This window comes from Formica exsecta, unplaced genomic scaffold, assembly GCF_003651465.1.
Source record: "Formica exsecta isolate Colony F162 unplaced genomic scaffold, ASM365146v1 scaffold6, whole genome shotgun sequence".
NCBI classification, from domain to species: Eukaryota; Metazoa; Arthropoda; class Insecta; order Hymenoptera; family Formicidae; genus Formica; species Formica exsecta.
Window position 1 is genome coordinate 103743 of NW_021853280.1, and position 14466 is coordinate 118208.

A 14466-nucleotide genomic window follows, 5' to 3' on the forward strand; every position below is an offset into this window, starting at 1 on the left:
ATTTACAGAATGTGATACGAACCGGTAGCGATAAAAATCTGCGATTAGATTTAAAAAAAATACATTTCAAGGAATAAGTAGATAAATTGTATTATTATTGAAATGGCACACACACACACACACACGCGCGCGCGCGCACACACACAAAGGACGACGAAAAAAATGCCGTCATTCATTTTGGGAGTTAAGGATTTCGACGATATCTGCACACACGTGCAAATATCGATGAAAACGATTCCTTTCATTTCGTCTCGGCGATATCGAGATAAGAGTGAGCATAATCGCGCGCGACAGTAAGATAACGAGTCCGCGTGAGGTCCGCCATAAACACTACTCGAAAAGACGGCGATGTAAATATCGCCTGTTGTCAGATACTGTCAGTTATCTCCTTCTTATTGTTAGGTTCGGTTCTTTTTTCCGCATTTATGTCATCGGAACGTGTCAACACTTGGCAGCAATTGCAGGACGGCTGTGCACCATCATCCGTTGTTCGACTCGCTCTCTCTCTCTCTCTCTCTCTTTCTGTCTTGCTTTCCGCAGCTTTTCATTCATCTCGGCGACGAACAATGCTCAACTATACACGTCTTAACTGTCGCAAATTATTTGCGCGATCGGTTTCTTAACAATCCATCGATACGCGCTGGCAATTTTGGAATTCTCTTTTATATCCCGCGGCAAGAATAGCTGCTTGAACGATTTAAGTAGCGATCGATACACGTGCGCTTGCAATGTGCAGTGAAAAAGGAAAAAACGGGGGGAAAGAAGAGAAAAAAAAATTTGCACTTTACACGGATGCTCGTGTGTAATAGTCGTATGCACGCACGTACAAAATAAACAAGAGGATCGTGCAACATTATACAATTTACTATTAGTCTCCCGCACTGAAAAAAAAAAAAATTGTTAACTCGACTAAATCCGTTCAACTAATTTCCATTTTTTTTATTGAAATATTTATATATTTAAGTCGAATACGACATATTAAATCTAACATGACGTATATTTGACTTAAATATATAAATATCTCAATACAAAAAATTGTAATTAGTTGAACGGATTTAGTCAAGTTAACAATTTTTTTTTTTCAGTGCGCTTGCTTCGTAATCTAGAGTAAGCCCATCGTGATTTGCCTCAAATCTAAAAGATGTATTGGTGCCATATGTAATTTTCCGAACAAAAAATTACAGTAAAGTTTAATTTATACCCTTAAAATCATACGATATAATCATATAGAGAGTACTTCTCTTTCATGATATGATTGCATGCGAGCGTGCGCGTGTATGTAATATATCAGGTGGCCCGCATAGTGTTACAAGCTAATAATTCTAAAAAGATTTGTCGAATCAAAAAGTTATTTATGAGAAAGTTTCACGTATTCGGGCCTTTCTAACTACATAAACATAAAGTTGCCCTCGCTCCTCCTTCAAGAGAAGGCGGGGGGTAACTTCATAATTTTAAATGGAATCTTCTATGAAATGTTATATATTTAGATTCTACGGGAAAAAACAAGTAAATTTTATTTGAAACACTTTTGAAAAATGCTTCTATCAAAAGTTATAAGCATTTAAACTTTAAAGTAGAGTATATTCAAACTAATGATAAAATCATAAATTAAATGAAAGACCATAGTTTTTCTATTTTTTTTTACTTTATTAAATGTTCGAAATGTTATCCATTCTCATCTAAACACATTAATCCTTTCTACAAAATTTTATCTAACCAAATCTAGTCTAACGTAAACAACATTTCTGGAGTTATGCTAGCATAAGCTTCGTAGAACTTAATAAACTTTAGTTTATGTTTATTCTTGCTGTCATTAAGGAAGTGACAACATGAATAAATACGCGTGAATAAATAAGTAAACTGAAACGAAAAAGCTCTCATTTTTTCACTTGATTATTACTTATTTAAGTAGTAAATATTTAAGTAAACCAAATACACACACACACACACACACACACACACACACAATAATCTATCTTTGCTGCATATTTATTTACAATTCTTAATTTTACCTCAGAAGAATTTTAATTCACTCTCTTTTCTTAATTCCATGCTCCACAACTTTTATCTTATAGTACTTTTCGATAAATGTAATAATTTTAGTATTGTTTTAAAATTTTTGATGAAAATTTTAAAATTTTCTTTTTTTGCGATTTTCTTCAAAACGAAGCAAAAACGAGCAAATCTCTAAAGGACTTTTTTTCTTAGTTTATCGATTCCCCACACGTTCCTGAAGTTTTGACATTTAATTTCGGGACACCCTGTATAATTTGAAACACTAAATCTCTTTCCTAAAATTAGGTATGGCATGCATTCGTTAAATGCTGTGTAAAATTATCGATAGCGTTAAAATGAATTCAATTATGGGAATCTTCTCGATCAAAAACTGTAAAAGGGACACAAATGATACATTTCATCGCTCCGATTCCAAACAATCCAAGTGTGGTTACAACGAAGTTTGTATCTAATTCAGAAACTTACTCTATCGTTCAACTCTACAAGCCATCACAATGTGTCGAAGTACTTTGCGCGGTGATTTTAGAATGAACTTGTATGCCGTAGCGACGGCAATGGCGATGGTTGGCGCGCGCAGCCGAGGCATGTACGCAAATTATATGCAGACCAGTTGCGAGGGGAGAATGAATGTCTAGCAGTGTGCACGTGACCTGAGACTAGCCAATAGGCCGCGGCCCATTCAGCAGCATCTCACTGCTAGTGCTGTATCGAGTAGTGTAGCATATTGGTATTCGTTACTTACTATTATTGTTTTGTATGTATGTAATAACTCTTTTACTATTTCTTTCTCTTTTTAAAAAGTCATCATATGTTTTTTATCCCGAAGCAATTTTTTTTTAATAGAGATTTTTTTAAATGAAGATAGATTTTTATCTTTCTTATTCCGTTCACGCACGCGTATATACGAATCTTATTGCTGAGCAGTTTCAGATTCATTTCAAATCAATTACTTAATCAGATGAAAAAAGGCGAAAATATTATATCTACAAAAATTAATCAATTATAATTTTTGACATTTAACGGACTACATAAGCGCGAAGCAAAATATAAGTAAAAAAAGTAATTTTATTGGTCTTTTAATTTTAATTATCAAAATCATTCAACTATATAATCTGTATTAATTATTACTTATCAAGTTGATTGTTTATTTGCGTGTAACGATCGCCTCTACTTATTGTTAGCTATGCAATAGTAAGCTACTATACTATCTGTACACGTGCAAGTGTACATGTGCCAATTCATCCCGAACATTTATGTATAGTGTATAAAAGGCTATTGTTACGTCAGATATTTATTTCGTTTAGCTGCTCGATCTTAAAGCATGTGATTCGCGATACTTGATAGAGAATGAAAATATACATATATCCATTTATTTCTTCGACAAGTGTTTAGAAAAAGATTCTTGATATTCTACACACACAATTAAATTTAAAAAACAAAATTTTTTAGATAATAAAAGACAGCTGTGCGTTTTCTATGCGCATATTTGAACAAATTTCGAAAATGAAAATTTGTCTCGGAATACAATGAAATAAAAAGAAACAGACAATTGATAAAAAGCAAAATTTAGTTTTCCTTTCTTGCAAAGATCTATCAAAAAAAAAATGAGAAAGAGATTCTCGGTATATCTTAAATATAAGCAGAAAATGTTTTTCGCTTATTGTTAGTTAAAAATTTTTGAAATCGGAAAAATAGATATTAGTGTCATCTAAGTAAAAAATTAAAGTTTGTCTAAAACAAGGAGAGAAACAAATAAAAAAGATTGAAAGAATTTAAAATAATTCAAGCTATAAAAATGAAAAATGTAGCAAATAAGATTCGACATTTCAAAAAATGAGGCAAAATGTCAAATGCGCTGATCCTTGTTAAATGTAACGATAATAATAATAAATACGAACTAAATTGAATTTGTTTTATCATTCTTTTGACTATTTGAAACTAACTCGAGACTCTGAAATAACGTATGACTTGGTCTACTTGGATGATTCATAGTTCGTCGCGATTCAACTAGCAGTTAGTTGTCGATGTGAGACTATCAGCTGTGTGTAATCAGCTCGCAAAGAGGGAGGGTGGGAGGGAGGGAGAGAGAGAGAGAGAGAGAGAGAGAGAGAGAGAGGGAGGGAGAAGACAGAAAGACAGATAGATGGATGGACAGAGAGAAAAGATACCAGATTCATAATTTCATAATTAAAAATACATGTATAACGTAACACAAAGTCTGCAAGAATCCATGTTTTCTTTTTATCTATGCTATCATCTATTACAAAGCAATTATTTATGCAATAATATGAATAAGTCAAACAATATCAAATCACGTTATATCTTTTTGAAAAGATTTTATTTCTACTTAATCCAGAGACTTATGTACATAAGACAGAAAGACAGATAGATGGATGGACAGAGAGAAAAGATACCAGATTCATAATCGTCTTGCTAAAAATACATGTATAACGTAACACAAAGTCTGCAAGAATCCATGTTTTCTTTTTATCTATGCTATCATCTATTACAAAGCAATTATTTATGCAATAATATGAATAAGTCAAACAATATCAAATCACGTTATATCTTTTCGAAAAGATTTTATTTCTACTTAATCCAGAGACTTATGTACATATAAATCGAACAAACATTTTTTAATTTATTTTGGAAGAATTTTATGTGTGATAATTTCTCTTTAGTATTATATAAGTAAGACTGTTTTGTTTAAAAAGATATATATAAGATTTGATCATGTACAATATTTACATATTTATATATATTTATATATATCTGGATGCCAAGCACACACTTGATCAAAACTTCACTCTTTATCTATTATAACTCAAAAACTAGTCACGTCTCGATATTTTCATCACGGAAATACCATTTCCGTTTCCAACGAGAAATATCATTGCGTGCATTGACTGCGTTAATTACCAAATATTGTACTTGTAATTTTTTATTAGTATCAATATTAATTGAAGGCTTCAGAGTATAATAGCCTAGTTTTATTCACTTTTTTATTAAAGACTTGAGAAAATTAATCTAGATTTAATGTTTTCGACTTTCAAATTAATATTTTTGAGCTTTTTAAAAAGAATTTTAAAAATTCTTAAGAGGGTGGATTAGAGTATGTAACTGCGTATATTTGTCTCTCGAGGGTTACGTCATTAAACAAAAATAATTAAATTTTTCTTACTCGAACAAGTTAATTTATATTTAATTTTCCATAAACTTTAAAATTAATTTCCCTAGATTTTTAAAAAAGTGAACTAAAGCACCGTGTGTTGCGTGGAAAAATCTCCCAATACCATGTGTAAAAATTAGAAATATGTGTTTTTTTAAATTGGAATATATATAATTCTTGATCTTTCCAACTGTAATATATTAATTTTCTCCATTTTTTTTTTTCGAAAAAGAGTGGCTGTTGCATGAATTTGCCGATTTTTAATTAATTTCTCAATAATTATCACGAAAATCGCAAAATGGTAAAGGACTTTTCTCCTCGGTTTCACCTGCTCTACTTGCACGAGGGGTGATATGGTTATTATCAGGCACCCTGTATATAGATGGGGTGGCGACGCGTTCGGCTTCGTTCCTGAGGCTTAGAAGTCTGTGACGAACTGTGGTGACGATGGACGGACGGACGGACGGATGGCTGGTTGCCGTGTATGCGTAGGTGTGTGCTGCTTCGGGTTAGAGGCTCTCTCGGACGCTCTCATATATGTACGATATAGTATCGATGATCGCGCGTGTCGAACGAGCCATTGCGCCGCCACTACTCGCGTCAGCGTCAGCAGCGTGTGGAATAACGGAGCGTGCGCGAGTGCATTCGTCCGTGTGAGTGCGCCTCGTCGGAGTCTGTGCGTGGAGGCGGATACATGTCAACCAGTGGGAACGAGCGCGGTTCTCTCTGTCACGCCGCATGTATAATACGTCTCTGTATGCGTTTATGTAAATGTGAACGAGCGTGACAGCTTCGGGTTGTCAATAAATGCACACGTCGTCTCGGTCCGTTCGAGTGATTCGGGGTGAAGTGTATTCGTTCCATCCATTGGTCGAAATACGTGCAAAGAACGGATATAGTAGAGAAGAAAGTATTGGTGAGGGTATGTGGCTGTGTTCGGTGGTTACACTCGGTTCATCGCGAGCTGTTCAGTTGAGCAATCGAATCCCGAGTCCGGTACACGCGCGCGAGCGAGCGAACGAGAGAGTGGGGAAGGATTCATCGATAAGGATGTAGAAAGGGATCCGGGAAAGGGGAGGGAGCCATTACGAAAGGATCATTGCAAAGCACATTGACGCGGTGGCCTTACAATGTCGATAATTATGTGCCTTTGGCTTAACCCTTGTTCGCCTCCTCGTGCAGCGACGTCGCCGTCGCCATCGTCATCGTCATCGTCGCTGTCGTCATTGTTATTGTCACGGCCGCGTTGCTCTCCCGGTCGGTAAAGACCCTCCCGGATTGCGTAGCGACCGCGTACTCGGTGACATGATACGCATATCGGTGCACGCGACGTGCTCCAAGAAACGATGATGAGATTCCACGTTCCCCGGCCACCGAGTCTAAGAGCGAAGCCAAGTGTAAAGTTGGGAAATAAACAAGCGCGTGTATCTGTACGCGAAAATTTACGCGAATGCAAGAGTGAACTCGGACAGGCTACTGTGCACCACTGATGCCAGAATTGAGACGCGAGCAACACGACTCCGTACTGGTGGGGATACACACACAAGCGTAAACCGTGTACATGTAATGCGCAGAGCGCTCTGCGCATTACATGTACACGGTTTACGCTTGTGTGTGTATCCCCACCAGTACGGAGTCGTGTTGCTCGCGTCTCAATTCTGGCATCATTGCTGTGCACTACTACGTCGGTCTGTGTATGCGCGCACGCGCGCGGATGCATTTGTGCATGCGTGCGTGCACGTGCGTGCGCACCGCCTCCTCCCGGTCGCTCGGCCTTGTGTGTGCTACTGCGTGTGTGTTTGGTGATTCTCTCTCTCTCTCACACACACACACGCACACACACAAAATCCCGGCACGGCGGGGCCCACGCTGGGTAGGAAGCGAGCGCGTGTGAAGCAGTTGGTCGCATGTTACGAGCGATCCCTACCTGCCCTAGGAGTTTTACTATATCGTCTCTCGTCTATTTATACGACGACCATACGCGACTCTCTTCCCTCCTTTCTTCCCGCACTCCTCTTGCGTTTTTCTTCCTCCGTCGTTCCTCTCTCTCTCTTTCTTCCTCCTCCTCTTCCTCTCTTTGGCATGCATTAATTCCTTTCCCCACTCCTTCGTCCCTCTGGTATATCGGTTCCTTTCTTTTTCCCCCAACTCTTATGCTCACTTACCTCCCACCTCGGATATACACACGCACACTTTTGCTTTCTCCTACATCTTCTCCTTCCCTTTCCCGCTTCCCCGCCTTTCCCCTCCTCGCGAGAGCACATCTTTCTCTCCTCCACCTCCACCTCCACCTCCACTTTCCGTCTCTTTGCCCCCGTAACGAGTTACATCCACAAGTTGGTCGAGTCCGAGCAGAGTCGTGTCTCGGCGATTCTATTCCCTCTCTCTCTCTCTCTCTCTCTTACTTTTTGTCTCACGGGGCTTTTGTCTCTCTTCACCGTTGTACTCTTATGTACACGCGGAATGCGCCGCCAGGAATTCTCTCCCACAATGGATTTATCGTGTTAGTGAGAGCAGCTTGAATGTGTGCGTTTCCCGGCGGTCTCCCGAGAGAAAGGGAGAAGGTACGGACGGACGAACGGAGGAGCGAGCGAACAATAGTTGGAAGGAGCGTGTATACGCGCGGGACTTGACTCCGAGAGCGAGAGCGCCCAGCGACCAGCGACCATCGCAAAGTCGAGCCGAGTCGAGTCGAGTCAAGATGGAGCTGCTAAACGCGTCGAGACCGCACGGATCCGACACTACGTTTCTTCTTTAACGCCAACATTTGCTTCGTTCTCGCCGCGTAAAATCGCCTGTGTTCTCACCGGAATATTATAATTTCTAACCTCGAAAAAAGGACGTGCGGGGACGTTTATGCGCTGTCAATTCAGACGATTCTGTCTTATCGTCTGAATACAATTCTGTCTTCGGGCTATCTTTACGCCGAATCCCCCGCAGTTTCATCATCAAAGTGCCATTGTGTTTCGTTTGTTTCTCCATGGAACGATCGTGATATCGGTTTTAAAAGTGTTTTCTCTCTCTCTCTCTCGCTCTTTTATTTATATCGCAAGTGTCGCGCGTGATTTTCATGTTCGTAGTTTGGTACCGGACCAGTTTGCATTTTTGTCAAAATTGCATTTGCGGCAATGTATCGATTTCATTTTGATGCAGGGTTCGATGTATTATTGGTATCGCGATGATATCGTAAATAATCGCTCTTGTATATAACGTGCGCGTAGCGTTACTCTATTTCTCTCTCTCTCTTTTTTTTCTTTTCCTTTCTTCGTAACGAGATTACGCCGGTTCTCCATAGTGCATCTTCGCAGACTGGTACACAGCAGTGTGATGGTTCATTCGAGTGCGTCGGCGATTACACTCTCTTTCTCGCTCTCACGTTGTGGGTGTATATGTGTGTATGTGCACAGTAATGCCTTTGCGCGGTGCGATTGATCACGCTGCGGCGAGACCGTCGTCATCGTCTAAATGGAAAGTGCACTCGTGGTGTACGGGATGCAATTGAGCGATGAAATGGTGGTGCTCTTCTCCACGCTGCACGCCACGCCAGCTGTGGGCGGATTTACCGATCTCGGAATTGTCAGCTCGCTCTGTCATTTTCGACGTTGCCCCAGACGATGAGTAAGTCTCTTTGACGGACATTTTATCCTGCCGAAGCTTCAAGTTGTACACATGTCTATTTTAAATTTACGATCAAAACTGTATCGATATAATGATGCGTTGACAATGCATAATTTTATATACAGGGTGTCCCAGAATTAGACCGACAAACTTTAGGTGGTTCTAAAGGATACCAAAACAAGCTAATTTTGTCTATAAACCCGTGTCGGCAAATGAGCCGTTTCGACACTAGAGAATCAAAGACTAACAAGTGCAAAAATCTATGAAAAAAAATATTTTTTCAAAATTTTATTAATATGGTTAAATAGAGGCGTTTTTACCATAAAACCTTTGTATAAAACATTTTTTGATATCTCGAATAAAATTGGCTTATTTTAGTGTTCTTTATAGCCACCTGAAGTTTGTTGGTCTATTTCTGGGACACCCTGTATATTACAGAGTAAATTCTCTTTGACAGAGCTTGATATATGTATTTATATTAAAACAAAATATTTCTCTATTACACTTTGTAATAGTACAAAGTATTAAAGGTACATTATTGCGCAATTCAAGTTATAATCGTACAACTTAATAAATTATTTTTGTACAGATACTAATTGTGCAGGGTGCGTACAAAGATAAAGATTAACTGACGTTTGAAACGGATAATTAATCGTTTTTATTCACCATTTTTCCAACAAATAATTTCGATCGAATGGAAATTGAAAAATGCTTTTTGCGAAAATATCATCATTATATATGCGCGTTCTCGTTCAAGTCGTGCCACTTCGATAGCCGAATCCGCAGATATATTTTCGTCCGACGAAAAGTTCAAAGTTGAATCACTTGCGATCGACGATAAGATTATATGACACCGCGCGTGTGTGCATATCTGTAGCTCATCTCTTCCGTAACCCCATTCTCCTCTAGTTCTTCTTCTTTTTCTTCTTCTTCTTCTTCTTCTTCTTCTTTTCAACTCTCTGGCGCCAACTAGCGCGAGATCCGATACATATTGATTCATTAGGTTCATTGATCTGTTTGAATTGTAATCGTCAAACATAGTTTCAACTTTGACCGGAGGCTTATTTATTATATAAAAATAAGTTAATTGTAATAAAAAGTTTAAATAGAGAGAGTTTGTATGGAAGGGGAATATATAAATATTGGCGATAAAATTGAAATTTTGTGAATGAATAAAAGTATTTAAAGCAAATAAGCCAAAATGACCAAGTCGGGAGTGATAGATAAGTTGTGTAGAATAAGGAAATATAATGTGAATATCAACTTGGTATATTTGAGGCATTTAAACATGTTCAAGAGACAAAGCAAAGTTGAAAGAATTCCGATTATTACTTATGCTCCCAATTCATTCATTTATTCTGTAATACATAACTCTGTCATATGTATTATAATGAGAGAGAATATATAATTTTAAATTTTAATATTAGTAGATATATATTTTTGTTTGAATAAAATACACATGTACATGTTGTGAAGGCAGATGGTGAGAATTTGATATCTATCTATAAATTTAGTCGCGCGAGAAAGGAGAGATTTACCAAGATTCTGTCACGAAATGAAGTAGACGTTTATCATCGTTACGTATTATCGATACGGATTTATGACCAAACTTGCTATATCTGCTCCGATTTTTAAACAGTAAACCGATGTTGTGTAATCCGAGCGATTCAATCGCAATCTACGATCTAGAGCTGCGAGAGTGTTAACATTAAAATATAGATAGTGTGAGAAGCGTGCCGCTTTTTGATAACGTAATCTTATAATATAGAATCTTTTATAGAATTTAATTTTTAATTAGCATATAATTCTCTTATGTGTTTTAGTTTCGAATTTAACGACAACTAATTCGTTAAATTTAATTTTTATATTGACGAAAAATTTATGCTTTGTGATTTATAAGGCAAAAAGATATAGCGCACTTTTTTACTCCCGACTGCTGCCAACCGCAGGTTGGCAAAAAACGGAGGGAGTATGCGTTTCACCGAGCTCGGATCGGTTATGGTTTTAGTTCTCAATAACTACTACATAGTTTGATATCATCTTTTGCTCATAAGTTTCTTATTAACCAAGGAAGGTTTAAAGCGTATAATTATCGTAATTTATGTTGTTAATAAAAAGTGAAAAAACAATATGGTCTCGTCTACGCGTCCTCTCATTGGCTGCCGAGTGCATCTAAGAAGCAAAATGATTCACCAATAAGATTCGTTCTGAGCATCTGCATAGGGAACTGTAGTAACTTAGTGAGGACATCTCGAAGTGATAATGGTGGGAATAAACATTACACATAACCTCAACCTGTCATATATCAAAGTGTCAATAATTAGTATTGTGAGAGAGAAATCAACCTGTCTATTAAAGTGTCAATAATTAGTATTGTGAGAGAGAAGGCTTCTCTATGGTATTATTTATTAGTGTTTCACTTTTTATATTATTAGTGTTTCACTTTTTATGGCTTTGCATTTTTAATACCTTTTATCATTCCAAATGTTTTGGATTAGCGAGCGAACAAGCGAAAAATGGAACAACGGGCAGGTAAATTGATTCCGAAAATGATTTTACAGGCGCGGATTTGCGCTACGACATCGCACGCTTTATATTGATTGCGTTATCGTACGCTCATATGTCTAAAATATCTCTCTTTTCTTCGTACATACTTTGACACATTGTTTATGTTGGACTGCAATATAACAATCTCCGTGATCCCTTTTTTTTTTTCTCTCTTTACCGCGGTCTACGCATGTCTATGATCGTATTTTACGAAGATTTACACATGTATATGATAATCGTTATCGTATATACTAAGCGTTATCAACGACTGGTAAATGTATAACGAGCCTGTTCTTTCTTCCGGGGGGAGAGGATTTATAGATCTTCTGAATATCTCTTTGATTGATTATTCGATTAGCTCTGAAATTATCAACGTACTTGTTTAAGTACGAGCGAAATTAATCGGGAAGGTGCAAGATTTGTGGCTGGAATAGCATTCATTGATGTTGTATTACGGTAGCACATACATTCGCTATGTTGGTTAATGCTCATGATCAGTTTGTCATCGCGGTCTTTGTTTTGAACAAAAGCAATTTAATCTTCTTCGAAATATATAATTCTTCTCGAATCTTTCTTTTCCTTTTTTTTTGATCAGTATGACTATCGCGCAACTCGTGCTTATTAAAATTATAAAATTTAACGTATGTGTTGCCTATATACATACAATATCTCAATAAGATAATGGAATATCAAAACGTTATATATATTTATTTATCTTATATAATTGTATAGGATGTTCAATAGTATCGTGAAAAAAAAACGATTAAATGTCATAAACGTTTCGGCAAATGTAACAAAACGGATCCTGCTGCATTTTTTATCATACTTATTCAGCATAAAATTTGCGCTTCGCAATTAAATAATCGTCGAATTCAAAGTCAAAGAAATCGCCAGAGGAATCATTTTTATTTCATTTAAATTTATTCGAAATTTTTAATCTATAATTTTCTTTTGTGCATGAACATTTCTAAAATAAAGATTTCTTTCCTTTCATTTATTTATTTTTTATTACAGAAGAATTACCTCTCGTGCGACATGGCTTTCTTTTCTTTATTCCCTAGACTTGTAAACTTTCATGATTTAGCTTTGCAATTTTCGATGATATTGTAATAAATATCACGTGTGTATATGTATGTGACATTTAAGAGGAGAAACTAGTGTAACGGCTAAAAAAAAACTATTTTCAAGAATTTTTTTTCAGGTAAATAATTGTTTTTTTTTTTTTTTTTTTAAATCACGTTATTAACATCACAAAATACATAATTTGAACTACCTTTTGTGAAATTTTCGTTAAAAAATATTAATATATTTATAGCTACAATAGTTAATAGTCGTCTTAAAAAAAAAAAACGTATGGAATTTTCGAATAATTTGTTTTTTTGTAATGTTAAAAAACAGAGATCGATTTCTCACCGATTTTGGAACTTTTTTCTTCAAAAATTCGCTATTTTGTAACAATTTTTTTTTTTTTTAAAAAATATTAATATTTATAGCTATAATAGCCAATATCGTGAATCACCTTAAAAAAAAACGGGTGCGTGCATAACGGGGCAACGAAAGCTCTGAAAAAAAAACAAGTATTTTCTTAAAATATGAGACAATAGCTTCAGTTGCACGTAGGAAATTTTCGATTGAATAATTTGTTTTTTTGTAATGTTAAAAAACAGAGATCGATTTCTCACCGATTTTGGAACTTTTTTCTTCAAAAATTCGCTATTTTGTAACAATTTTTTTTTTTTATTTCCATACGTGCAGCTGAAGCTATTGTCTTATATCTTAAGAAAATATTTGTTTTTTATTGTTTCAGATTCGGTTTCAGAGTTTCCGTTGGCCCACTACACGTGCGTCTGTTTCTTTTTAAGGCGGCTATTGGCTATTGTAGTTATAAATATTAACATTTTTTAACGAAAATTTCACAAAAAATGTTTTAAATTATGTACTTTGTAATGTTAATAAAGTGATTTGAAAAAAAAACAACAATTATTTACCAGAAAAAAAAAATCCTTAAAAATAACCTTTTTTAGTCGTTACACCGGTTTCCCCTTTTAAAACGAAAAAAATCAGAGTTTTTTAAAAATGGGGTAAGAAACTAAGTAAAAAACGGTCTTTTTGGATAAAAAACTGTTTTTTTGATAATTTTAAAGATAGTGCCAGTTTTCTTCGAACAAAAAATGGTATAGGAATTAAATTAATTTTGTTTACTAAGTCAGTAATCAATTTCAATGGGTGCAGTTGCGCTGATTACTACTTTGCATTTGTTTCATCAGTTGAGTTCGACTATTTTAAAACAGGTTAATTGTGATTTTTATAATTCAATGGTATTTTTTGATGTTCTTTATTTTTAAAGTTTCATAAAAGTTAGAAGAAAACTCTCTCAAGCATAGTTAAACTGTTGTTATTTTTGTTATTTTATGGACCAGAAGTAAGAATAACACAAGACCATGGAATCTGACACCTAATTTTAATAAATTTGATGCTCATTTTTCAAAGCCGTGCATCAAAGGTTAATAAATAAGCATCAAAATTAGATTTTTGCTATAAATTTTTGAAAATGGACATTCTGAGTAATTAATGGGATAAAAAACCCATTTTGGGGAGTAAAAACCAGTTTTTTACCGAAAGTTTTTATTTTTTTATTACTCTTTTAATCTCTAGTAACATTGCATCACGACTCCCTCCATTCCTTCTTTTCTTCCTTTCTTCCTTTCTTCTCTCTACTTTTCTCTTTTCACTCTTTCTTCTTACGATCGGCATGCACGTACACGGCATACAGGTGCATATAACATGCGTTCGCACTTATTGGTCGTAATTCTGCGTCTGTGCACAGTTATGTACGTGTTGCAGCACACGTGGGTTCAGCGCGTGTCACGCATAAATCCGCGTGTCATCGGTAACGAAAACGCATATAACTCTTCCTCTTCTCCCTTGAGCAATTCACAGATTGAATGAAACAAACTTTAACAAATCAAATTTATTAAGTGTTCTAATTTAATGCAATAATGCTCTATAAAATATAATACTACTAGATATATGGAAAGACGAAAGAATATAGTTGGTTTGTATTGTTATAATCGGCTCGTTTAATTTAATTTAACTTTATATTAATTGATTAGCAA

At 35.9% G+C, this 14466-nt stretch overlaps 1 protein-coding gene across 6 annotated transcripts in view; it reads left to right on the forward strand.

Moving 5' to 3' along the window:
* Nucleotides 1-14466, forward strand: part of LOC115242485 (protein capicua homolog) — a 54443-nt gene that overhangs the window by 16396 nt on the left and 23581 nt on the right. Inside the window, exon 1 of one of the 6 annotated variants that reach the window (XM_029818793.1) lies at nucleotides 6872-8803. The exons of the other annotated variants lie outside the window; for them this stretch is intronic. The gene's annotated coding sequence lies outside the window, so the exon portion shown is untranslated. Of the gene's footprint in view, nucleotides 1-6871; nucleotides 8804-14466 lie in introns of those variants that run through there. 6 annotated transcript variants of the gene reach the window in all.